This window comes from Desmodus rotundus, chromosome 2, assembly GCF_022682495.2.
Source record: "Desmodus rotundus isolate HL8 chromosome 2, HLdesRot8A.1, whole genome shotgun sequence".
NCBI classification, from domain to species: Eukaryota; Metazoa; Chordata; class Mammalia; order Chiroptera; family Phyllostomidae; genus Desmodus; species Desmodus rotundus.
The window spans coordinates 62,716,913-62,743,636 of NC_071388.1; the positions used below are offsets into that span (position 1 = coordinate 62,716,913).

Here is a 26,724-nt window from a genome sequence, read left to right on the forward strand (position 1 = left end):
GCCTCTAATCACTGTGTCTTCCAGCAGAGTTTTGTTTGAGGGCCATTAGCTGTGTTGCTTAATTACAACACACTGTACCTAGTTTTGTGTACTGTTTGATCTCTCAGGTGGCTTCCCAGACCTCCGAAAGTACTCTTTGGCAATCATTTTCTACAATTAACCAGAGCGCCCTATATCTCTTTCTCTGTTATTAAATTCGATCAGAGTGTGTAGAATTGCAAGAGAGCTAATCCTTACAAGTGGAGACCAGTTCTAAGACATACCTAATGATATTTTCATTCTAGAATATTCAAATCAAAGCATGTAAATTTATTCCTATATTTTAAAACCTAAAATCTGAAGTATGTATAAAAAATGTTTAGAGTCCCTGAATCTTCAGGTACACAGGATCCTTAAAAATACATTAGTTTCTGCATTTTAAAATGAGGGAAGCATAGTTTCCATAGATTTTAGCATAAGACTTGGTTTCTGAGCCTCATCCACTACATTGCACCGTTTGACCAATTCACTTCCCACACCACCTTCAAAAGTTTTAGGTATATGTCAAATTGGAATAATCAGGATAATATCAGTATTAGGACAGTCCTGCTGCAAAATTATCAAGCTATAAACTATGTATCTCCTATTTCCCATTAGAACAAATTACATGTTGAATAAAAGTACACATTCAAATAAAGATGTTCATAGGTCAATAGTTTTCTCCTACTCAGAGTGCACATTTGGGTCTCTGAATATGGCTTTTGACCCAGACGTGGCATCTAAATGCGGCACTGTGATTATGGCCCTGCCTGTGGCAGACAGCCTGGAGGCAAGGCCTGATGTGTGATCAAATGCAGCTCTGTCCGCTGGGTTCCTCATAATTACTGTTTGGTTGGACTTAGCAGGATCGCCAGGGCATTTGTACCATGATAGGCTGGTTTTCTCTGTGGGTGATTTTTTTTTTCATTTTTGATTTGCCCATTGTAGGTGTGAGTTTTGTTGTTAGAATCATGGTTTTAACAGTACAAATTTTTGTAGAGGTGAAACAAGTATGCTGTCAGTCTATTAAAGTCACAGTCAAAATCAGAATTATGTAATATGTTACATAGCCTCATTTATCTGCTTGGATTTCACCTCTGGATAGAAAGTTAACCTTCAGCACATTTGAAAACACAATGTAATCGCTCCTCTCCACAAATAATTTACTTTTCCCTCTGCCCCACCTCACTGTATATTTGGAATTGCAGAGCATTAAAACAGCTTTTAAAAGTACTTTGTATTTTTTTTAACAGCATTAGTATTTTTAGCACTTTTAGCATCTGTTACCTATAGCATGCTAAGCAAAAAATACCTTCAAGTAACAAAAAAATAAAATTAGTAAAAACACTGTTATGATATAAATAAAAAATTTTAGGATACAATTATATGATTTTCAAAATCTATCATGATCTTTTTTGGAAGAGAAGTTACTTCTATTAGTTTATCCACAATTATTTATTGTATTTGTTCAGTGTTAAATTTTTCTGCCCATGTAGAAAATTAAAAGAAATCTTATACATCTATTACACTGGAAACTCAATTTATGCCTAGAAATTCTAAGCTGATCTGTCTGTAACAAAGAATTTTAAGGATTAATAGTCTTAAACATGATACTTCAAATGGTGTTGGTTCAGTCTTAATTAGTTTCCATTATCAATTTGTTATGTCCGTGTTAGGGACACTCATATTTGTAAAAGGATGTTAACCCAGCATTCTGCCCACAGGAAGGAGAATGACCTCTTTTGCTTCCATAATCCCAAACAAAAATATTATCATCATCCACTAGATTACTTATAAAGCATTTATCAGCCATGTTATAACTATTTAAATGGAAACTTAATTACTCTTCTTGAAATAATTGCCTAGAAGTCATGAAAGATCACCACATATATAATTTGCTCTGATACATATTAGTGTAAATGGATGAATGAAAACCTTCATTAAAAATTTCTTATATATTATTTCTTTTAATCTATTTTGAAAGTCTACAGTATCAAACCTATTACTTCATGAGCTCACAAGAGGAAAAGCATGTAAGAAATCTTAAAACATTATTGAAACTTATTCCTAATCACTTAACACTACTATCATGTTCACAGTTCGTGATTTATATAAATGATCCTAAACTTTGTAGTCATTAGCAAAGCCATCTAATATGCTGGGAAAACAAACTACAGACCTGTTATCTCAGTTCTTTAGTCTAATCTTCCTGAATAATGAGGCGACTTCAGTATATTAATAGTGTCATTTTCTGGTTTTTATCCTCAACAGAGGCATATGATGGAAACCATTTATCTCAAACCAATTTAGTCTCACACTGTAGAAGACAGTAAATGGAAGAAGTCTTGTATTATGATTTATTTCATGCCATATGATCTAAGGTTGCTAACTATCCATTTTATCGGGTGTCCACTACAAGATTGCCTAATTAAGTTCTGATGTTCAAAGAGTAGCTATTTTAAGCCAATGCTTTCCCAAGATTGTTAAAAAATATTTAGTGTAGAGTTTGTGCTGGAACTTGTTGTTCAACAATGTTCTCTTTCAAGATCGAATTAGAGAGTTTCCATAAAAGAATCCTCAATTTAATTATTCAGGTTAAAGCAATATTGAGGTTACAGAGCAAGGCAATGAGAAAATTCAATCCCTGAACTAGACACCAGCTGATTTTCAATGGCACATTATAGATCGTCTTTTGTTATCTATAGCACATCCATAATAATTAATAAACATTTATCAGCCCTCTGTGTGAGCACACTAGGGGGTTTAATTATCTCTTCTTGCTTAGTATGAGCATGAACAATATTATGAACCATATAAGTGGCACATCTTCACTGTGTTTTCATTAGAAATGGAACTTAAACTCAAAAATAATTCTGTTTTATAATATAACAATTACACATATCAAGTAAGTACAAATAATCCAATTGTCATTCAATGAAATTTAATCTTATATATTTTGGGAGGATTGGAAGAACTGATGAAATTTTATGTGGAAACATGCCTAATTTTAAAATTGTCGTTATCTCTTCAAACATTTAGTGAGGGCTATTATATCCACTTAATTGTGCTGGACGTCAGGGATACAGTGATAAGAGAGAGACCCTGTTCGGGTAGAGCTCACTTTCTAGTGGGGGAGATGGTTTGGAGAGAACCAGACACACTACTGTTAGAACGGTAGATGAACTTGGTGCAGAAGCCATTGAGGTCGCTGGTGTGTCAAATCAGGACTCACCAAGCAAGGCGCCCCTAGGACCACGACTGCTGTTTATAATCTAGGAACAAGCAGTTGTCAGCAACTAAAAGATCGAATCAAGGGAATGGATTTTTACTTGGCAAATTACTAAAACCCTGTTTTTTTCACATATTGCTCCTAATAACCTTCTCATTAGATTATATTTCAATCTTCTCTATTTTTAATTCTAATGCTAGTACCTCTTTAAAGGGACAAAATATTATATCGGAATGAGAGATAGCTTCAGGGAATGCCTCACTGTCACATCTCCTCCAACTGAAATGAAAAATATGATAAACTGCCTGATGATAGCATAAAGAGGGTGACTAGAAGGGCACAGGAGAGATGGTTAATCTGTTTCAGAAGGTCTGGCTCAGTAGAGAGAGTCACACACCTAATTTAACTCTCTTAAATAAGCAATAATTGCAAGTAAGCATGAAAGTTAAGAGCAAAACTGACAAAAGAAGTGGACAAATTATTTAAGGTGTTCTTTAGACTTGAAGTCATTTGGAAAATGCTGACTAGCCAAAAGCTAGAGGATTTTATATAGTTTTGTTTAAAGAAACTATGTGTATGCAATATTGTTCTCAGTAGATGAAATAAATGATTTTCATAAGTAATTTTGACTGTCCTCAATTTTTGCCCCACAAAAGGACACAAGAACTTGAAGTTGAGTAAGAGTCAACTATATAGAACCATCTTTAAAGAAAACTTGACTTTTGAATTGAGCCTTGAGGATACATGAAATCTTGTTGAATGGAAAAAGCAAAAGGACACTTCAGGTTAATGGAGTGCATGTTTATTAAATATAAAAAAACACGGTTCTTTAGAGAGAGTAAGATTTCAAAGACCAAGCTGTACAAAAATAAAGCTTGTATGAAAATCATCATAATTTATTAATAGAGTTAATAGGCAAGTCAGAGCAGAATTCCTACTCAAACTATCCCAGGATATTTATTATCTGAAACAGATAATTACTCATATATTCAATATCCATAATTACCCATTCCAAAAATAGAACTGAAATTGCAAGCTATTTGCAAACCACCCTTGAGTGCTAAAGTCAGAGAGGGCAGAATGAAATGGATGGTACTTGTGAACTCTATCGGATGCTTCTTCGTGCCATTTAGGAACTTCATAGAGGGGTCTCTCTCTGAGGCCATTGGACACTATCTCATTCCAGATACTGCAACTACTAACTTGTCCTGGGTCAAGTTGACTACAACTTGCTTCACGTGCATTAGGCCATGTGCACTTGGCCTTCCTCCTTGATATTTTCTCATTGTTTCTGACACATGACACATCATGAGACACATTAGGTCCTGCTTGTATGTAACCTGGAAGTATGTGAGTTTAGGTGGGGTGAGGGTGTGTGTAAATGGTTAATGAAGCAAACCAGTGACAATAGAAATGGGAGATGACAGATAAACTCTTCTCCTTAGCCTATGGCAAAATAGACAGCCAGGCTGTAGTTCTTGTTGCTTCTTAAAGAGACAGCAAAATCGTGCTTGATACAAAGTGTATGTAGGTAGATAATGCACTGCCAGGTTTTTTTTCTCTTTCTTCTTTCTCCCTCATCATGACTGTCTTACAAGAGCACTTCCTAACAGAGTAAGATTTTTTACTTGAGGTTCCATGCCCCAAGAGCTATGGAATAACCCACTTAAAAAAAAGTCTTATAGACACTATGGATTATGGCCTCTTTAATTAAATAGTCAAAGCTTTAAGAAAACAATGGCAAATAGATTTTCAAAACTATTTGTATTGAGTTATGGTGTACATTTTTAGCAGACTTCAATGTTCTATCTCTTGAAAAAAAAATAAAACAATTTCCTGGTCCCAAACACAATAAAGAAGAGTAAGCACAGATTCTGAGTTCGTGTCTTATTTCTGTAATACAATCCTCTGGCCATTTGACTGGTATGAAATGTCAATATTTCTTCTTTGTATTTCTATACAAGTCATAAGAGTGAGAGCTGTCTCAGAGGTCACCCCTAAGACTCTTTCTATTCAAATTTTATTTTTCTTACTTCTTTCCAATTAAATTTCTCTGGGTAAGTCAATACTTTTAATCATGTCTCTCATCCCCCTCTTAAAATTCTCATCTTTTAACTTTTTGTATACTTCTGAACAGTGCACAAAATTTAAAATTTAACATTTAAAATTCCTTTGTCTCCTAACTTGGATATATTTAATACTTAGTTATTTGATTTATTTTCTTCTTCCTCTACTAATTTCCATCAAAAAGCCAAACCATTCATGTAACTCTAATATCTACAACTTTTAGCCTGATTGCTCAATTATACTCTTAATAGTCATGTATTATCAATTGTTTATACAACTTCAGCAATTAGACATTTCACACGTAGACATTCCTACAATTTACTTTCCATTATCATTTTTTATCATGCATCATCCAGAATCTTATTCAGCTCGCAAGTATGATGACTTTGTAATCACTTTCCTCTGTATCTGTTACAAAAGATTCACTGGAACCATCTCTGACTGCTCAGTTTCTTTTCAGCTCTATTCAACACACTTTTCAACAGTCTGTTAGACTCACATCTTCTTTTCCACAAATACGTCAGTAACTCTAGTCCCGTCGATCAGCGCCTCGTGGCTATTAGAGTATGTCTCTAAACAATCTTCTATCTGACCAGTTCATCACATTACTGCTAGACTGAAGTGGACAATTCGCCTGTCATTACTGTGCTTGAGAGATAACAGTTCTGTATGTCATGCCCATTGTTCTCTTTCAAAAATATAATTGATAGACTTAAGTAGGTGCTTAAACTTTATTAATTCATTTACTTGTTTGTTCAAAATATAGTGGTGAGTCATGTGCCTGTGACTGGCAGAATTTTTTCCAGAGAGACTCTTACATTCTCATAGGTATAAAGAGATAAGTAAAAATATAATTGCAATAGACTAAGTTAAGGGCTGTCTATCTTAGGTAGATGATGTCTATATAGGATTGAAGTAGAAAAGGGTTAGAGGATTAAGACACCTTTTCAAGAGAAGTGTCATATAAACAAAACACAAAAGGTGAATAGAAGTTGGCAAGGAAAAGGGAAGCAACGAATTAGGGAAAGATGCTAAAAGAAGAAGTAGGAGTTGGGAGAGAATGGTTGCATTCACAAAACTGTGTTTAAAATAGCCAAGCTATTAAGTAATACATGAGGATGTGGAGAGAGATAAGACTAGAAGGGGAAGGAAAGGATTAGGTCTAGACTAACACAGAGCTCACTAGACATGTGTGGCTGCTTAAATGTAAATTAACTAAAACTAAATGAAATTAAACATTTCACCACTTCAATCAAATTAGCCCCATTTGAAGTGCTCATTAAGCACATCCGGCTACTAGCTACTGTATTGGATAGAGCAGAAACATCATAATAAATTCTATTGGGCAGTACTAAAATCTTGGAAGGAATACTAAGGTTTTCTTATGGGATTACCATTTGTACTTATCGACAGGTTTTAAGTAGGAGTGTTATTTTCAAAAGTATCTATTTAAAATGAAGATATGGCATTTTATTTTTTAATGTTCCTTATTACTTACTAGTGAGGTGGCTCTGTTTTTACTTTGTTGGTTTGAACTGCTGTAGTGTAAAAACCACTGGACTAGATTCCAGTACAAAAATTAGCCATGTGCTATTAGGGAAGCCACCTGAATTCATTGCTTCTGTTTTGCTTTGTTTTTTACTTGTAAATAAGGACATCACTTTTTCATGCCTACTTATTCCAACCTCTAGATAATAAATAACAAGAACAAAATAGAGAAAATTAAAATGTTTAAAAGAGGTTAGAATTCTTTTCAAAGAACCTTCATAAGGTGCAGTGGGGGCCATCAAGGGTAGCTCAGAGGCACCTGGGGGTGGCAGGGAGCATGATGGCTGTGCCCTCCGCTGCCTCCAGCTGAACTCCATGCTTTAATTAAAGCAGTTCAAGTTATTGAGATTCCTACTATTGCTTCCTTTAAAAATCTTTTGCTACTAAAACTGCTAAACATTTTTCTCTCTGAAGTCATTTCTGAGATTGATGACTTCAACAATGATGACTTCACTATACTAGTCAGTGGAAGCATGTATACTTTGTGGCTGCCACATTCAAAATGACTGAGTGAATAGAGCAATGAATCTGCATCCAATTTTGCATTAAGCTTGAACATACTTCCATGGAAACTATTTGGATGATTCAGAAGGCTGAAGTGATTGACAGCTTCACCACAACAATGGGACTGCATGTACATCACATCTCAGTGCATTTTTTTGGTGAGACTTCAAATCACCCAGGTGACTCAGCTGCCCTATAGCCCAGATTTGGTGCCCTGCGACTTCTTCGGATTTCCCAAAACTAAAATCATCTTTGAAAGGGGAGAGATTTCAGACTGTCCATGAGATTCAGGAAAATAAATTTGGGCAGCTGATGGTGATTGGGAGAACTGTGTGAGGTCTCAAGGTACCCACTTTGAAGGGGACTGAGGTGTCATTGTTCTATGTATAGTGTTTCTTGCATCTTGTATCTTTTCAGCAAGTGTCTCTATTTTTCATATTACATGGCTGGATACCTTCTGGACAGGCCTCATAAACCATTTGCTCTCAAGTGTCTTTGGTTAGGGAAGATAAGGTTTCACTAGTTGGCTCTAAGTTGTTGCCAAATTATTTGGCCTTGTTTAAAATTATCTTGTCTCAGTTTCCCCATTCCAATTGCCCAGGAATTTTCCTAGTTTCCTACTATCCTGCCTCAGCAGCACTGATAATCTCCAGCCATCATGTTATGTGCTACTCATCTTCATTATTTCTATGGTATGCATTTATTTGCCAAACCTCAGGAGGCCTTATTAGGTATATAATCACAGGCTGAGAGTCTTGTCATCTCCCCGCTCTGATTACTATCTGCATGAGATGCAACTAGTAAGTGGTTTGAAGGATAATGCTTATTACCTAAGGGTTAGAACAATCCCTGAGTGTTGAGCGTACTAACGTAAAACGATCTCTAAAGACCTGTAACTAAAGATTTAGTTTCATCGAATACTAAGAATTTGAAATATTTGGTGACTTGCATTATGTTTAAATTTAAATAGCACTGTTAATGGATACGAAAGGAAGCCTTTTAAATGAATCTAGCAAACTATTGTGGTGGGGCACATCAGTAGAACCATAGCCATTAATAATTTCCTAACACACATAATACAGATAACAGAATGAGTATGGAATCCAATTAAAATATATATGAAAGTAAATTATATAAAATTTATAAAACCTTCAACTGACCTCATAGGTGTACTACATCAGGAATTTTATAAGTAAAGCAATATATGGGAAGAATCGTGTTAGCTAGATTTTGTTTACCATGTGACATCATACCCTTTACCACTTACAAATCACCATCTACACATTGCTCTAAAAAATGCCTTTGGCTATATCATGCCACTAGAAGACTTTGGCTCCAGGTTTTAATGAGGGCAAGCAAAAGTTAAGGCCACTGATTTATTGGCTCATTTTCTGGTGTGAATGTTCACACATGTATAATGCTTTAAATTCTCTACTCTCCATGGTGCCTCTGTAGTTCATGCTTTCCCCAGAATGTCCTATCTGGTGAGGATGAATTACCTTTAACATAAAAGCCAATTTTTCCTGGATCTCATAATCCTCTCAAAAGTTGACAGATTGTTTGGTCAGAAATTTTTGAGAAAGTTCTTCATCATTTTTATTTATTCTTCACACTATTTATATACCACATCATCTCCTCCTTTGGAGCCAGGCCTACACAACTTCCTATGAGCGTCTCCAAATCATAGCTGAGACCCTGAGGTTTGACTGATGACAGGTGTTCAGAATCTGCTACATACTTGTAGTGATAGCGAGAAACTCTCTATCGAGCCAGTTGCTGACTGAGATGGGACTGGCTTGCTTGCTCAGGGTAGGCACTGAAGCTGAGTTTCTAGCCTTAGCATTTGAATTTCAATGTACCTTGTGGGAAAGGGATTTGAGATATAGGCATTATTTTTATTTTTAAAAGATTGTGATTTGTTAAAGTATAGAATCTTAAAGACACTAATGTCAAGAAATGTTTGGGGGAGATCTACTTGGGATATTAACAGATCAGGATAATCAAGGACCATCACATCTGGAAGGTAGTTTTCCTATGCTAGGAATTAAAGGAAAGAAAATATAAAGTCACCATAAAATGTGACAATAAGACATAAGAATTTTTAATATTTAAAAGTTGGGATATCAACACATGAAAAAAATTCAATAGCTTCATTTCATAATGGTAATGTTGGGATAATAATTACAGTCATGCAACAAGTATTTATTTATTTATTTATTTATTTACTTATTTTTAATCCTCATCAATGTGAGAGAGAAACATCAATCCATTACCTCCCACACACGCCCTGACTGGGGATCAAACCTGCAACCTAGCTATGTGCACTGAACAAAAATCAAACCCACAATCTTTTAGCGTATGGGATGATGCTCCAACCAAATGAACAAACCAGCGGGGGCAATAACTACTCATGGAGTGCACACTGTGTGCCAGGCAGGGGCTGTTGTAGGTGCTGGGGAAAATGACTGAAGAAATGGGTGAAATCCCTGCCCTGATTTAGGTTAGACTTTATTAAGGAGGACAATAATAGGTACTTACGTAACATATAGTACTCGTTATAAACATAATCAACAAAAGAAAAAAGCAAACAAAACATAACCAGAGACATTGAAATTAAGAACATTGTAACAATAGCCAGAGGGGAGTGGGGAGGGGATAGTGGGGAGAGGAGTCTATAGGAGCTACTATAAAGGACACAAGGACAAAATCAAGGGGGAGGGTAGAGGTGGGGGAGGGAGGTGGGACTGGCTCGGGTGGGGTGGAGGGATGGGGAGAAAATGCAGACAATTGTAACTGAATAAAAATAAATAAATACATTAAAAAAACAGCAATGTTAAATAAAAGCTATTTTAGAAAAAAAATATTAGTCATATTTCCCTGCCTCTTTGACATTCCTGGTAATCCTTGATTGGATTTAAGTCATTATTAATTTTATCATGTTAAATTCTGGATATTTTTGTATTCTGTAAATATTCATTAATTTTACTCTGGACTGCAGTTAAAATACTTGGAAACAATAAAAAAACAAAAAATAAAAAATAAAAAAGTGACATGGGAAACCAATTCTTGAAGGACATGAGAATTCACAGTGCTCCGAGTGAGGGTTTTGTACTTTGTTTTTCAGTTTTAGATAGGGTGATCGGGGTGATCTTTCCTTACAAGAAGGTAACATTTGAGCAAAGAGATGAAGGAGGTAAGGTAGCACACTTAGAGCAGAGGAAACTCAGGTCACTGAGAAAGGAGTGGAATGGAATAGCAGAAGAGAGGGAGCATGGGGCCAAATTTTAAAAGGTCATTTAGGTCATTCTAAAGATTTTGCTTTTACTCTGTGGGTAGCAGAAGGTAATTTAAGAATTCTGAGCCAAAGATTATTGTTTCTGATTTAATTTTGAACAGGAGCCCTTTGTGGTAAGGAATAGCCTAGAGAGAGCCAAGGGTAGCAGTAAGGAGAACAGTTAGAAAGATAATAAGACTCCCTGAGAAATAAATATGCTGGTGGAATTCTGAAAAGTAACTTTGTGCCAGACATCTCATTAAGAAATTTATATGGCATATCTCATTGTATTCTAACAACAGTCCAATAAAGATACATATCATTATCATTATTTTTGTTAAGAATGGAGATTGTGGATCAAGAGAGCAACATTAACAAACATGCCTAGCATTGTAGAGTCAGGATTTGAGTACAGATTGTCTGTACCCAGAGTCCACATGATTCACCACTGTACTTCATTACCTAAAATCAAGTGGAAACCACTCTAGACTAAGCTGTTTTAAAGTGCGAATGTCAAAGGTGTTGTGCCCCAACCTCAAGTACCCCTACGTAAGGACTTGTTCTCCCTGTTTGCACTAGCCTCTCCGAAGTTTTTGATATAGGGCTTAAAAATGTCTTAGGTTTATTTCTCATTATTTCATATACTTTTTGTTGTTAGAATGAATGAAATATTTTTCTGTCACATTTTATTTTATTGATCATTTATCATACCACTTTTTCTATGTTGAACTTGTAACTCTGTCACTTACTGACACTTCAAACAATTTAAATAAAATGGTACTTTATTTTGTGTTATCTAAGCAGGACCTATCATTAAATAATTATAACTTTGTCTTTTTTTACCACTGGCCACTCTGTGTATCCTTCTTGCCTATTGCACTGTATGAGGTAGGGATCGTAGCACTTATCTCATTATCACCTTACTGGTAATGTTTCTCATACTTCACTATTAGTAAGATGTTTGTTGAAGGTTTCTGGTAGATACTTTTTATTTAATTACTTTATTTATTTAATAACTTTTTATTTTAAAAGTATCTGGTAGATACTTTTTAATTAATTATTTTATTAATACTTTTTTAAATTAAATCATGACAAACCTTTATTCTCCAATCTTGCAAAGCAATTTTAAAAGTCTGGAATGGTTTTTGAGTGTTATCAAATGCTTTTTCATTGTCAAAGACTTATTGCTTAATTTTTCAATTTCCTAATATTTAGCCACATTTGTATCCCCCCTTCTCTGTATATATATAAGTATTTCAGGAGTGTATTCGCTAGTATTGCTAAGAATTTTATACTTTTTTAAAGTATATTTTATTGATTATGCTATTACAGTTTTCCCAATTTTCCCCCTTTATCCCTCCTCTGCCCTGCACCCCCAAGCCTCCAGCATTCCCCCCATAGTTCATGTCCATGGTTTGTATATATAAGTTCTTTAACTTCTCTGTTTCCTATACCATTCTTAACCTCTCCCCGTCTATTTTATGCCTACCAATTATGCTTCTTCTTCCCTGTACCTTTCCCCTGCTTGTTTCCCTCCCACTCCCCACTGAAAACCTTCCATGTAATGTCTTTCTTTGCTTCTGTTCCTGTTTTAGTTGTTTGCTTAGTATTTGTTTTCATAGTTGTTTTATTTTTTTAGGTTCATTTGTTGATAGTTGTGAGTTTGTTGTCATTGTACTGTTCATAGTTTTTTATCTTCAATTTCTTAGATAAGTCCCTTTAACATTTCATATAATAAGGGCTTGGTGATGATGGACTCCTTTAAATTGACTTTATCTGGGAAGCACATTATCTGTCCTTCCATTCTAAATGATTGTTTTGCTGGATACAGTAATCTTGGATGTAGGTCCTTGCCTTTCATGACTTGGAATACTTCCTTCCAGCCCCTTCTTGTCTGTAAGTTTTCTTTTGAGAAATCAGCTGATAGTCTTATGGGCACTCCTTTGTAGGTAACTCTCTCTTTTCATTTTGCTGCTTTTAAGATTCTTTCTTTATCTTTAATATTGGGTAACTAAATGATGATGTGCCTTGGTATGTTCCTCTTTGGGTACAACTTCTTTGGGACTCTCTGAGCTTCCTGGACTTCCTACAAGTCTATTTCTTTTACCAGATTGGGGAAGTCCTCCTTTATAATTTGTTTAAATAAGTTTCCAATTTCTTGCTGTTGCTCTTCTCCTTCTGGCACCCCTATAATTTGGATATTGGAATGTTTAGTAGTCCCAGAGGTTCCTAAGCCTCTCTTCATATTTTTTATTTCTTGTTTCTTCATTTTGTTCCAGTTGGATGTTTATTTCTTCCTTTTCTTCCAAATTGTTGATTTGAGTCCTGGTTTCCTTCCTGTCACTGTTGGTTCCCTAAATATTGTGCTTTATTTCACTTTGGGTAGTTTTTATTTGTTCTGTCATTTTTCAACCAAGCTCAATCAGCTCTGTGAGGATCTTGATTACCAATGATTAGAATTCCATATCAGATATGTCAGCTATCTCCTCATCACTTAACTCTTTCTCTAGAGTTCTGCTCTGTTCTTTCATTTGGGCCATATTCTTTGTCTCGTTGCACCTGTTAAGTTGTGACCTTAGGTATTCACCAGGGCAGGGCAACCCTCCCTGCTGCGCTGTGGTGCTGTCTGTAGGGGAGGGGTCAGAGAAGGAACAATGCAGCTCACTTGCTGGGCTCTAGCCGCACTTTCTAAAGGACTCTCAGGTGAGACTGGCAGTTTCTCCCACCATGGCAACCCCTGTCATAGTCCACAGATAGCTCTGAGTCTCAGTTTCCCCTTCAGTTCAGCCAGCCCTGCCTGTGTGGTCCGCCACCTTGCTCTGAGTTCTCTCCCTCCAACTGTCTGCCCATCTCCCTCCTACTAGTCTGGTTGACGGTTTCTTTAATTCTTTGGTTGTTGGAGTTCCATGCAGTTTGATTTTCTGGCACTTCTGGTTGTTTATTGTTTTTAGATTGGTTGTTATCCTCCTTTTGGTTGTGCAAGGTAACAAACAGTCTCTATCTACACCCTCATCTTGGCAGGAACTGGAATTTTATACTTTTATAATTCATGTAAATTATCTTCATAATATTGAATAATAATTTTAATTTATGCTAATAGTATCCAGTAGAGGTATTAAAATATGCTGCCTTGTAGAATAAGTTACAGAGATTTTTATATTTTCCTGTGCTGTAGATCAATTTAACTTAGATACTGTTAGTTTTGAATTCTAATAAAAATCAGTATAAAACCATTAGAACTTGATGACTTTCAGGAGTGTATATCTAACTACTTTTCCAGTGTTTTCAATGATTGTGGGTCTCTTGGCTTTCCATCCATGGATGCTGAAATGAAGAATTATAACAGGAGTAGTATTGCAGGGAAAGAACATTTTTGAGAAAGTGCTTATTGATAATAATTCAAAACATAAAAGAGAATGACAGAAAGGTAGATGGTTGGATTTTTTGTTTTAATTTTTATTGTTATTCAATTACAGTTGTCTGCATTTTCTCCCCATCCCTCCACCTCACCCTAGCCAAACCCACCTCCCTCCCCTGCCTCCATCCTCCCCATTGATTTTGTCCATGTGTCCTTTATAGTAGTTCCTGTAATCCCCTCTCCTCACTGTCCCCTCCCCACTCCCTCCTGGCTATTGTTAGATTGTTCTTAAATGTCTCTGGTTATATTTTGTTTGCTTTTTTCTTTTGTTGATTACGTTCCAGGTGAGATCATATGATATTTGTCCCTTACCACCTGGCTTATTTCACTTAGCATAATGCTCTCCAGTCCATCCATGCTGTTGCAAAGGGTATAAGCTCCTTCTTTCTCTCGCTGAGTAGAATTCCATTGTGTAAATGTACCATAGTTGTTTGATCCACTCATTTGCTGATGGGCACTTAGGTTGTTTCCAGTATTTGCCTATTGTAAATTGTGCTGCTATGGTTGGATTTAATGGCATACTCTCCAAAAACCTACAGGAAAGAAAAAGAAGAAAGAAAGGAAGAAAGGAAGGAAGGAAGGAAAGAAGGAAGGAAGGAAGGAAGGAAGGAAAGGAAGAGAGAGAGAAAAGAAAAGACAAGAAAAGGATAGATTGGGGGAGAGAAGGGGAGGTAATTATTTAGATCTCAAGAAGGAGGAAGACATCTAAACCACCTGAGCTCAAGGAAGAAGTTGTGGGAGATGACATTTTTTTCCACTTAGCAAGGTATCGATAGAAGCAATATTTTTACTATAAATAGGTATCTTACTTCCATAACCATCAGAGAAGAAGGCAATGACCCTGGAGGATTTTTGTAATAGTGTGGCATGTGTTCCAAAGACTACAAGAGAAAGATGTGGGGATCAGCAGAAGAGGAAGATTAGGCGAATTTAGGGAATGTACATACATGGATAACAGCCTCTGTGTTGAGAGATGACCTAGCAGTTGAGTTTCTGGTGAAGATTAAAGTAATAGAAATATAGGACATTGGTGAGATCAGACCTGATGGATTTTTAGGAAGACTGACCATACACCTATGTATGTTGACATGTTTTAAGGGGTGGAAATGTGGGAAATGTTTTGCAGGAACATTTCGGTCTCTGGTTTAGTCCCGCAGTCCCTGTGTGGAAACCACCCGAGAGAGGAATGGCAGCAGTACACAAAAATCTGTACTCCTACACAACTTCATCAAGAGCATTCACGGCTCTTAAATCTCTGTGATTATGTTATCCACAAACACAGTACATCCAATGCCACAGCATTCTAGTCTCCTGTCTCTGACTCGTTATTTTTACTTACCTTTCATCCCCTCTGCTCATAGTCATTTACCGCAATCTCAAATCAAACATTCCACTCTTAACTGCCATTTCCTATGTGTCCTGTTGACCCGATCCAGTGACCAGGTACCATTAATTCCAATCCTTTCACATTTTCAATTCATAGACTCATTATCTGACACTCTTATACTACCTTTAATTCTTTCCTTACTTGACTGAAATTTCCTGGTCCAACATAATAATCACCCTCTCAAACACATCCTGTCCCAGTTTGTGACATTTGCTTTCATCAGTTCTACTCATGTGGCAAAAATACAATTCTTCCTAAATTCTTCACCTAATCTTCACCTGCATAGTTGAAGAGAAAAACACAAGGAAACTGGCCTGATTTATTTTAAATTCATGACCAACGACCTCCAATGGAGCCACGAAGCACTCCTTTATTTCTCTAGCCAATTCAAATCTCTCTTGCCAAGATGAATATTTCATACCTTTTTCATTTTCCTTAAATCTATAAGACATCCTCTCCACTCAGTTACTAAGAAGGTTATTTTGCTTTTTAATTAATCAAGGAAATACAAACAATTAATGGAATTTCTACATGATCCAACAGTGTTTTCACCTACCTCCTCCTTTACCTTGTTGTGATCAATCTCCTGCCTCAAAAGATAAATAACTATTCTGGTTTCTGCCTAGGGCCAACTTCTTCAGTTGAAATATTGAATTCTATCCAATCCTCAGGTGTATCTGACATTTTCTTGTCAGGTGTATCTGACAGCAGGATAGTGAAGGGTAATCTTAGGGATGGGAAAGAAGAAATCCTTAGGTATCACAATAATAGCCCTGGCTGGTGTGCTAAGTGGTTGGAACATTGTCCCATAATCAAAGGGCTGTGGGTTCAATTCCCAGTCAGGGCACATACCTAGGTTGCAAGTTCATCCTTAGTCTAGGTGCAGGTGCGTGCGACCCCCATTCCAGATGCATACGATCCTTAGTCCCAGTGTGGATCCCCAGTCTGCGTGCATACTAAGGCAACCCAGTCAAAGCTTCTCTCATATCGCTGCTTCTTTCTTTCTCGTCCTCTCTCCCTTCTTCTGTCTCTCTAAAAAAGCAAATCAAAATGTCCTCAGGTGAGGATAAAGAAAACCATAATAATGTCTAATTCAGCATATTGATTTTTTTCTCCTGAACTAGTTCAACTAGTTTATTTTTAACTCTTATAAGCAGAAGTTAAAGCAATTATCCCAGTATAAGAAAAGTTTGACAAAAAGCTTTAACTAATATGAAAGAAGTTAATTTTTCAAAAGTGAGATAAATGCTGAATTCACTGGAGCAGTACTCTTTCTTTTAGAGGTCTTGGTGCGTATTTTATTATTTAGGTAGCAGTGCCCATTATGTCCAGGGGAAAAAAGTCCTTTTCCTCTTTCACTAAACCTATAATCATTACTTGCATAATGACTTGTGATCAATGCCTCTTAGATTCCATAAACCCTTTATATACAAATATGATTTGGTGCATGCTTTGATATTTCAAAATTTTATTTGTGTAGACTAAAATATGATAACTGCATTACATATCCTATTAATATTGATGTAGATCAACCTGTTGACTTGTAAAATTGATAAATGCTTATTTCTAATGCCTATGATTTACTACATTTTATTGTCATTAATTGGTATGTCAAAATATGTATGTCATTGATTTGATGTATTTTTATGAATAATCTTCAATAATTATTATATTTTTCTATTAAAGAATGATGTAACATATATATTTACTCTTGCCTGCCATTAGCGGTGCTGTCACATAAAAGAAAACAAAATATTTCCTAACTTGTGCTGAAGTAGGCATAGTAAATTATCATAGTCTTCATTTAAAGGGTTCTAGGCTTCCAAATTGCTTCCTAATTAAAGAGAACTTCTAGTCGATCTAATCTTGTTCAGACACATGAAAGTGTAGTTTCTCTGTACATCAGAGTTCTTAGAGAAAACATGTTTGTGTAACTCTAGTCACTTTATTGTTTCTGAATCATTTGTCAGTTTCAACTTAGTTCAACTGTACTAAGATAAACAATTTTAAAAAATTTTTCTTATTGTTATTCAATTACAGTTGTCCCCATTTCCCCCCATTGCTCTCCCCTGCCCTGCCTTCCCATATTCAATCCTCCCCTGACCCGTTCTTGTCCGGGATCCTCTATATACATGTTCCTTAACTTGACCCTTCCCCTTCTTTCTCCCATTATCCTGCTTCCCCCTTCCCTCTGGTCACTATCAGTTTGTTCTCTATTCCATGTCACTGGTTCTATTTTGCTCACTTATTTGTTTTGTTGACAAAGTTCCACTTATAGGTGGAACTTATATATCCCCTTATAGATCATATGGTAGGTTCTTCACCTCCTGGCTTATTTCATTTAGCATAATATTCTCTAGTTCCACCCATGGTGTTGCAAAGGATAGGAGCTCCTTCTTTCTTTCTGCTGTGTAGTATTCCATTGTGTAAATGTACCATAATTTTTTGATCCACTCATTTACTGATGGGCATTTAGGTTGCTTCCAGTACTTGGCTATTGTAAATAATGCTGCTGTAAACATTGAAGTGCATAGGTTCTTTTGAACTGGTGTTTCAGGATTCTTAGGGTATAATCCCAATCAGCGGGTTCATTGGGTCAAAAGGCAATTCCATTTTTAGTTTTTTGAGGAAATTCTGTACTTTTTCCACAGTGGCTGCTCCAGTCTGCATTCCCCCCAACAGTGTACTGGGGTTCTTTTTTCTCCACAACCTCTCCAGCACTTGTTGTTTGTTGATGTGTTAATGATGGCCATTCTGACCAGTGTGAAGTGATATCTCATTGTGGTTTTAATTTGCATATTTTTAGTTCAGCCATTCATCTGAAACAAATGGAATTGTAATTGTAGGGAAGTACTGGAATGGTTTCCTTTTAGATAGCTTAGTGTTGGATTTTTGTCCCTTAGAACTGTGTAAAAAAATATTGTGTTAATTCTTCCATAGAAAGCACATTAGTAAAATTTGAAACTCTAGCCCTGCCCAATGTGGCTCAGTTGGTGGGTGTCATTCTGCAAAGCAAAAAGTTGAGGTTCTATTCCAGTCAGAGCACATGCCTAGGTTGTGGGTCACATTTGGGAGGCAACTAACTGATCAATGTTTCTCTCTCAAATTGATATTTCTCTCCCTCTTGTTTTCCCTTCCTTCACCTCTCAAATAAATAAATAAATAAATAAATAAATAAATAAATAAATAAATAAATAAATATTTTTAAATGGTAAAAGCAAAATATAGAACTTTATGCTCTTTTTCTCTATTTCCTACTCTTCATCATATTTATCTATCTTCTCTTTCTTATATTCTATTTTCAGTACCTTGATGAGCAATTAAATTTCCTAATGTTTTGGTTCTAATATTATTTAGTTTTAAAAAGTAAACATATAAAATAAATTTGCCAAACAATTCCCTCAAGCCAAATAAGTATGTGCTATTTGCAGTGTGCAAAGAATCCACATGATATTTTTGGACTCAAAATGTACTGTACCAAAATCATGAAGTTTCAAGTAACTTAAAACTTGTAATAGTTCAAACAGAGGCCAGAGCATTGCACATTTGTTGCCATAAACACATATTTCTATTATATTTACAATGATAAAATAATTATGTCTTATTTATTTATTAACATTTGTAAAATATGTTTATAACAAAACACTATATACATTTTTTTAGTGATTATTGGGTAAAATCTACCTCATTAGGACCAATTTCCTGTTCTTATAATTTTTTTAAATAGCTTTGAGAACAGTAGTAGGAACCTTCAAAAAACAGAAGCCCACTTTCCTTTGAATTCATAAGCAGCAAAGCTAAGTTCTTGAGAGTTTGTAATATTAAGCTCAGAATAGCTAAAATAACTTCTGATATGTGTGATTATGTCATAGAGCGCTTAAGAAAAATCTTCATGTTTCTATTTAAGAAAACACTTTCATTTACTTGAGCTTGGTTATGTTACGTTATTTTATTTTCTGATTTGCCATAAGTCATTTTTAAGTAATTTCATTTTGGCAGCACCAATTCTCCCAACATTTTTTTAGGTATTCCTCCACTTTGTCAAAACTTCACCTGTTGCTTACTTGACCTTTTGCTCTTGGGAGCAAGGAGAATCTTTCCTTTTGCTTCTGGGACAGTTTGACTTGCCTTCTCATCCATCATAACCACAAAGGGGAGGCTTCACCACTGTTTGGAATCACATACCTGACTTGACCCAGGAGCTCAGGACTTTAATTGCCATGTCACTGACAATTTGGTGTATTTAGACACTAATGAACTGTCTCCTTTATCTCTAGCAGATAGAAAGCTCTGTCCCTAACCTTTCCCCTATGTACAAACTTCTTATTCCCTACTATTAACATTGCGTATACTGTCAATTTCTGAGGGCAAGACATCAACATTTCTATTTAGAGAATGATGTTATGCCCTTTAATATTGTCTATCTTTAAATAGAAAGAATTAAACTACTATATCTGCCTGCAAAACTGAACAAATGATCTTTTCAGTCATGATGTAGCCTCAGTCTTTGAGTTTTATTATTTTATTACTTGAATTTAAAATTTTAGAACTTTTTTGTGTACTGGAGTTTTGAGGGTATATTGATTAATTAAATTTGCATTGCATGTAACAAATATGAAAAAATTCACAAGACAAATAACAAAGTGAGAGTTTTTATATTTGAAATACATTCCTTAGGTGAACATATTTGATATAAATGTTCCTTCATGTATTAAAATTTATACACTTTTACCTTCAATTCTGAAATCTTAGCATAAGTTCTATTTTGTTGATAAATTTACTAATTAGAATTTTATCAAGTCCATGAATTAAATTACATTGTTAAAATTATGGTTTTATATCATTTACTTGATATAATTTTCTTATTCTGGTAATATTGTTGGTCGGGAATTATTCATGTCTCCATTAGACAGAACTGTTTAGGTTTAAATTTTTCTGGGACTTGAGCCCAGTGCTTTTGATGACAAATACTTGAGAACATTCAGGAAGACTTTTAAACTTTTAGGGAATTTCTGGGTACTTTCAAAATATGATTTATAAGCTTTAAAATTTGTAATATACAGAAATCAGAGCTTGACCTCTGTTGTCATAAATTTTTGTATCATTAATGACTGAAGCAAGGGATGCTAAACTACCCTTAGGATTTTGTCCACAGTGTAGACAGCTGTCACTACTCTGTGTGACAAATAAGCATTTTATCCCTAGAGGTCTTTTAGATCTTTTACTTATAGATGGGTCTAAAAATATGATGGACTATGTGTCCGAAATGAGTACCTAGTTTGCATATGGTACACAAACAATATGCAAAGTTGTTTTCATTTTTATTTCATATTTCTGATGGAGCTATCAGTAGCTGGAATAGGATTAAAATTTAGATACACATTAAAAATGCTAATTATATTCCTGTGTAAATGCATAACATCAGAAAACAGCTGCCTTCACAAAAAGTGCTGGCTTTAACTCACATTAAAGAGACTTTCAGCAGTTTTGTAAAACTTTGGAACATCCCAGTGCATTTTTTAATGATTTTTATGAGTCTTGGATATTCTATTCATGAAAAAATCTAAGACATAGAAGACTCATCTTCTTAAAAAAGCAAGACAGAGGGTATGGGGCTCACATCAATACCGAGCATGCAGAAAAATCAGGCCCTGCTGCAAGTGCAGCTGTCCATTGAGAGTGCAGACACAGTAAACCAACCTACATGACTTGAGTCTAAACAGACAAATACCAGGAGAATGAAAGTACCAGTTAGAGCTAGAAAGCCTGAAGTTCAGATCGACCTTGTTAAGGTGTATCTATCCTTTTCTGCATGGATTTCCTAGTTACTTGGTTAAACTAAAAGTTCTTCAAGAACAGAGTAGCCTCTCATCTTTCTTTTTAATTTTTAAGAGTTGGATTTCAAATACTGAGTTTATATATGTTGAGCAAATTAATGAATAATTAACATGGGATCTTTCACTTCAATCGATGTCCAGTGGGGTATCCCCTACTGACACCATATTTCACACATTTCATCTACAGTTCATTAAACAATTGATAATATACAACACAAACTGCTCATAAATGACTCACTATAAAATGTTCACCACAGTTTGTATCCCTTTGTAGTTCTTTTATCTGAGTTTCTGTGGTGTTTTCACATCAGCACACTCCTGATGGTGAGACAACTACTTCATCACGAAAGGGTCTGAATAGAAACGTGTGCATTGTCCCTGAAAAAAGACACGAGGGCTCATTCATTTCCCCCATGGAACTAACTATAGCAAGTATTACATATTGCTAGGTCTTTTAGTGCACTTTATTTTTAATTTAAATTATTGTATCTCGTGGAGAGAATATGGGATAAAACACTGCTATAAAATAAACATATATTATGAAAATTGCATGTATGTCTTATTTATATAAAGGATGTATTTTTAAAGCACTAGTTTATCATTTGAACTGCCTTCATACTTTTAGTTCAGCTTTAGCACAATTAAATCACATAAGGCATCCCAAATAATAAGACAAATTACCAATGCCAACAGGTCTAATTCAATAAATTCATCTAAAAATAAATACTAAGTTATTATTATAAAGCACCTATATCTAAAAAGATGTGTAGAATTTATAGTGGAAACTTTACTACACATAAAGAATTTATAGTGGAAACTTCAATACACATAAAGCATAATTCATTATATAACAGTTGCTCTGTTCTCAGAACACATTGTGAGATAAAAAATAGCTTACGTGCTAAGATCCTCTATTGAGTGATTTTGTGGTGTTTACTAATGTACATTAACAATTTCCAGTTTAAGTTTAGATGAAATATATATAAACATATTCAACAGATACCTCCCCTAAATTTAGTTTTGGGAGGAATTTTACTTAATCTTAATCACTTTAGTGATTCTCTTGCATTTGAGAACAGCAAATTTTATTCCAACTGTATGTACAGTGGTGAGAAGAATCATTAATTTAAATTCTCTGTGTATTTAGGGTCATTGTAAGTTCTTTGATAATATAAATATTTCTTAAATATACATGCTCTGCTATACACAGTTTAGAAAGGAAAGGTGTTTTTCTAACTGGCATTTAATTATATTCCATGCCAGGAACAGTGAACATTTAAGAACAGAGCCCTCTCTTCCACGTGTTTGATGGGAGAGAAGAATGAATCATGTGGCAACCCTAAGATGTGGAAGAAGTGTAATTGGACACCTATTTAATGTTTCCAAAGTCACCAATGCCAAATGCTAGGCGTGTGCAACCATTCCTCTGCTTTATGCCAAAGGAAAATCTTTTTTATAGCCAGTCTTGCATAGCACTATAAATAAAACCAGGTTTTTTTCAAGGAGGTTTGGGATGGAGAACGTTTCTGTTATTTTTTTTTTAAGATTTTATTTATTTATATTGAGAGAGAAGGAAGGGAGGGAGAAAGAGAGGAAGAGAAACATCAATGTGTGGTTGCCTTTCACGTGCCCCCTACTGGGGACCTGGCCTGCAACCTAGGCCTGTGCCCTGACTGGGAATTGAACAAGCGACCCTTCGGTTTGCAGGCTGGCACTCAGTCCACTGAGCCATAAGGGCCAGGGCAGGGTTGGAGAACTTTTGACAGAGCTCTTTATCTGGCATTTAAAAGCATGGTCACAATTTATTTCTCAATGGTTATGTTTTTTAAAAATTATGGTACTCGAAGAAAGCCAAATCTAATCTAATTCTTCAGTCAAAAACATTCAAGCTCCCCCCTGGCCGGTGTGGCTCAGTTGGTTGAGATGTCGTCCTGTAACTGAAAGTCCGTGGACTCAATTCCTGGTCAAGGCACATACCCAGCTTGCAGGATCCAACCCCGGTCTGGTCATGTACTGGAGGCGATCAATTGATATTTCTCCCTCAGATCAATGTTCTTCTCTCTCCCTTTGTGTCTCCTTTCTCTCTAAAAGCAGTGAAAAACTGTCCTCTGGTGAGGATAAAAAAATTAAAAGTAAAACATTGGAGCTCACATATGTGGAGATGATTATTGAGTAAATGAAGAAAATATCATAGCACAATAATATAACTAATATAAAATGTTTATGGATTTAAATACCTCCTGCTTAGGATTTAAAAATTAAATTATTTCTTAGACATATGCCTTATTTCACAAGCATTTGATGATGCACTAACACCTTTAAGTTGTGCTTTTTAAATTATTCAATTTCTTTCCTGACTATTTTCTTTCCATAGAAAGGATGATCCTTTAAATCCCAAGGGTATGACCTTGACATCCACATAGCTTTATTCAACAAGGGCAGGTACTAATTTTTACTTATTAAACTTTTATTGAATACCTCTTGAGTGTGAGACATTGTTCAAGGTGAACTACATAGAAAAGCTACCACCCTGGCCAAGCTTGCATTCTCTTCCTTTCACTGGAGTGTGGTTAATTTTACATCTTCTTACTTCACAGTCATACCTAAATTATTTAGAATTAGATCAGTATTAAATATTAATTTTTATACTTACTACTATGTATTTTTTTGACCCATTAGTATATATTTTCAAAGCATAAAGGAAGGTTTATTCCTCTGGAGCTATATTAATGGCTGATTTTATGCCCCTCTGAGTGGACATGGACCCTTTCCCAAAGTTTGTCTAAGTTGACTCTAAGCTTAGGTAGGATGGAGAAGATCCTTCTGTCACATTCACTAGAAAGTGTATCACTTTAGGGGGTATCATAATGTGACAATGTGAGTAATAAGGAAGTTGGCCAAATCATTACAGTTATTGTCAATATGAACAACATCTGGATTGTCATACTTTCTCAAAACTCTGGAAGATGTTTTCTTTTGTAGCCCCTGACAAGAGTTAGAAACAATGAACTTAATATTTTGTGGTTTTAAACCTCCAGTAGGGAAAGTGACCTGCAGGTTAAGGCTGGAATTTAGGACCAGTGCTGCCAGCCTATATGTAAAAACAAAACAACACATTACAAGAGAAGCTGTTGCTGATTATCATGAAATAAACATTCCTGTGGTTCATTTGAAAGCAAATCTGTAGTAGTCAGCAGAGGATGCATGCGACCACATCTGAGGCCTGGAAATTCCCAGTTCCTGTGCAATGAGAAACAAGTGCCCCGGCGACACAGATGAAGAAAAGATGGTGCCGGGCTCTTTCCTTTCCATCTGGTGTTTCACAGCAGCTCTGCCCACAGTTACTCTTAAAGGAAAATAGAAGGAAGAAAAATATTTTCACAGTCTTGAGTTGTTTAAGCTGAATACTTTAAGCCAAATTATTGCTTAAGAATAAATTAAATCCTGAATAAAAAAGTCCAAACATAAATAAGATACACTCGAGGGAAACCTCTTACTGTAATGAGATCCTGAGCTAATGTGACTTGCCCAGGAGCAACAAGCTAATGATACCAGTCCCTAATACAAAGGTCGATACGTGTTTTGCCTTTATTACTCAATATTAATTTGCAACCCTCCCAGTATTCTCTACCGCTTTCCCTAATTTATTTTTATTTATAAATGTACCCCCAAATAAAATATCATATATTTAACTTCTTCTTTTTGTTTGTATTCTTTCTCTGACATTGGAATATAAGCTTTTACAAGGGCAAGGATTTGGAAATGTTGTGTTCCATTTTATTTTATTTGTGTTTGTTTTTGTTTGTTTTTATGTACTTGTTGCACTTAGAAAATCTCATTTTTGACTGGACTCAGACTAGAGGCAGAAGCTCTCAAAGAGGACATCCCACATCTCTTGGCAATCTGTTCCTGGCATTTTTCTTGGCCTCCTTCCTTCTCTTAGCCAGAAATTCAGCATATTCTATGGCTTCTTCCTTATTTTTCTTAGTACGTTGTTTCTTTGGAGCAATGCACTGACGTTTATGCTGCAGGACATGTGGAGTAACAAGGTGCTGAATCTTGGGTGCTTTGGTCCTGGGTTTCTTGCCTTCTCTGTTTAGGGGCTTTCTCACAACATCTATTGGCAGACATCTTCTTCTTTAGCGAGATTGAAAAGATTGCAGATTCCGCTGGCTCTTTTGGACTCCAGGCAACTAGGAACAGTAGTATCAGTGAGACCAGGAATATCTTTTTTATAATAGCCAAGTTGAGAACACTGAGTCTGGCAACCATAGTGCAACCCCAAACAGATTTGCCCTTTCTCTCTCTAGTCCCCCTCGGCCTATAACAGGAATGCCCCTTGCTCAGCAGCAGGTGGACATGGCCATGGGTCAGGGCACCCCGTTTCATGAGAAAACCTTGTTTATTGTTCCCACCACTGATTTGAACCATATAACCCTTTCAGTCTCTTCCCACAGCATCAGCAGCAACTTCCATGGCCATACCCTTCTCATAAAAAGTATGAAGTTAATGTTGCACAATCTACTTCCGTGAATTTTTGGCAGCCAGTGTTTGGGAAAGAGATGTTCAACTTCATCCTGAACAGCCAACTGCCTCCAAGGAACCGTGAAAAACAGCTGTTCCATTTTAAATCCATGGCTTACAGTAAGAACTCAACATATATCTGTTAAAGTAATAACAAATGAATTATCTTTATTTAAATTTAATACAGATATATGAGAGCTTATAGGCAATGTAGAATGCAACAAATATTTATTCCAGAGGCATTCCAGGTAATGAAAGGCACTTTTAAGTCCCCCAAAAAGTTTGTTGATTATCCTTTTTTTTTTCCAGGTGCTTGAGAAATATGACTCCTTTCTTTTAAGACAGTTTTTAATACATTTTAATAAATGTTCATATATATAACTTACATATATGCATACATTTGATCACATGTAAGTTTCTAGTACAGATTATTTTTCTTTTTTCCCATTTAATTTGGTTCCACCCTAAACTTTTTCTTCCTCTTCTTCCCTCCCTCTCAGCACACATACGTAAACAGCATAAAATTTATCTTTCCCCTCCAAAACACATGGTAATTTCTGTAGAAAACAATTATGTACCTTTTATTATATTGTAAGTTTCTTTAGGGTTAACTTATAAACGGCCTTGCTGAAAAAAATAACATTATATCCTTAAAGATGTATGCATAATTATGCTAGGGTAAAGGTATGATAAAAAAATGATCTTATAGAAATTTCTTATCATACAGAGACTACAGAAAAATGTATGAGCTATGGAAAAAGTTATTCAATTTTGTTTCAATGAATTTTTTCATACTAATATTGCTAAATATAACAATTAGATATACAGGTAACCTGGCAAAACCTATTAACCAAGATATAATTGAGATATACTCCCTTCTAACAATCTTTAAGACTTGAAATCTAGATAAAGGAATGA

At 35.5% G+C, this 26,724-nt stretch overlaps 1 protein-coding gene and 1 pseudogene across 8 annotated transcripts in view; one reads left to right on the forward strand and one right to left on the reverse strand.

Moving 5' to 3' along the window:
• ROBO2 (roundabout guidance receptor 2) overlaps positions 1 to 26,724 on the forward strand; it is a 1,283,870-nt gene that overhangs the window by 564,379 nt on the left and 692,767 nt on the right. The window lies entirely within an intron of this gene.
• Positions 25,108 to 25,858, reverse strand: LOC123479514 (small ribosomal subunit protein eS6-like; annotated as a pseudogene).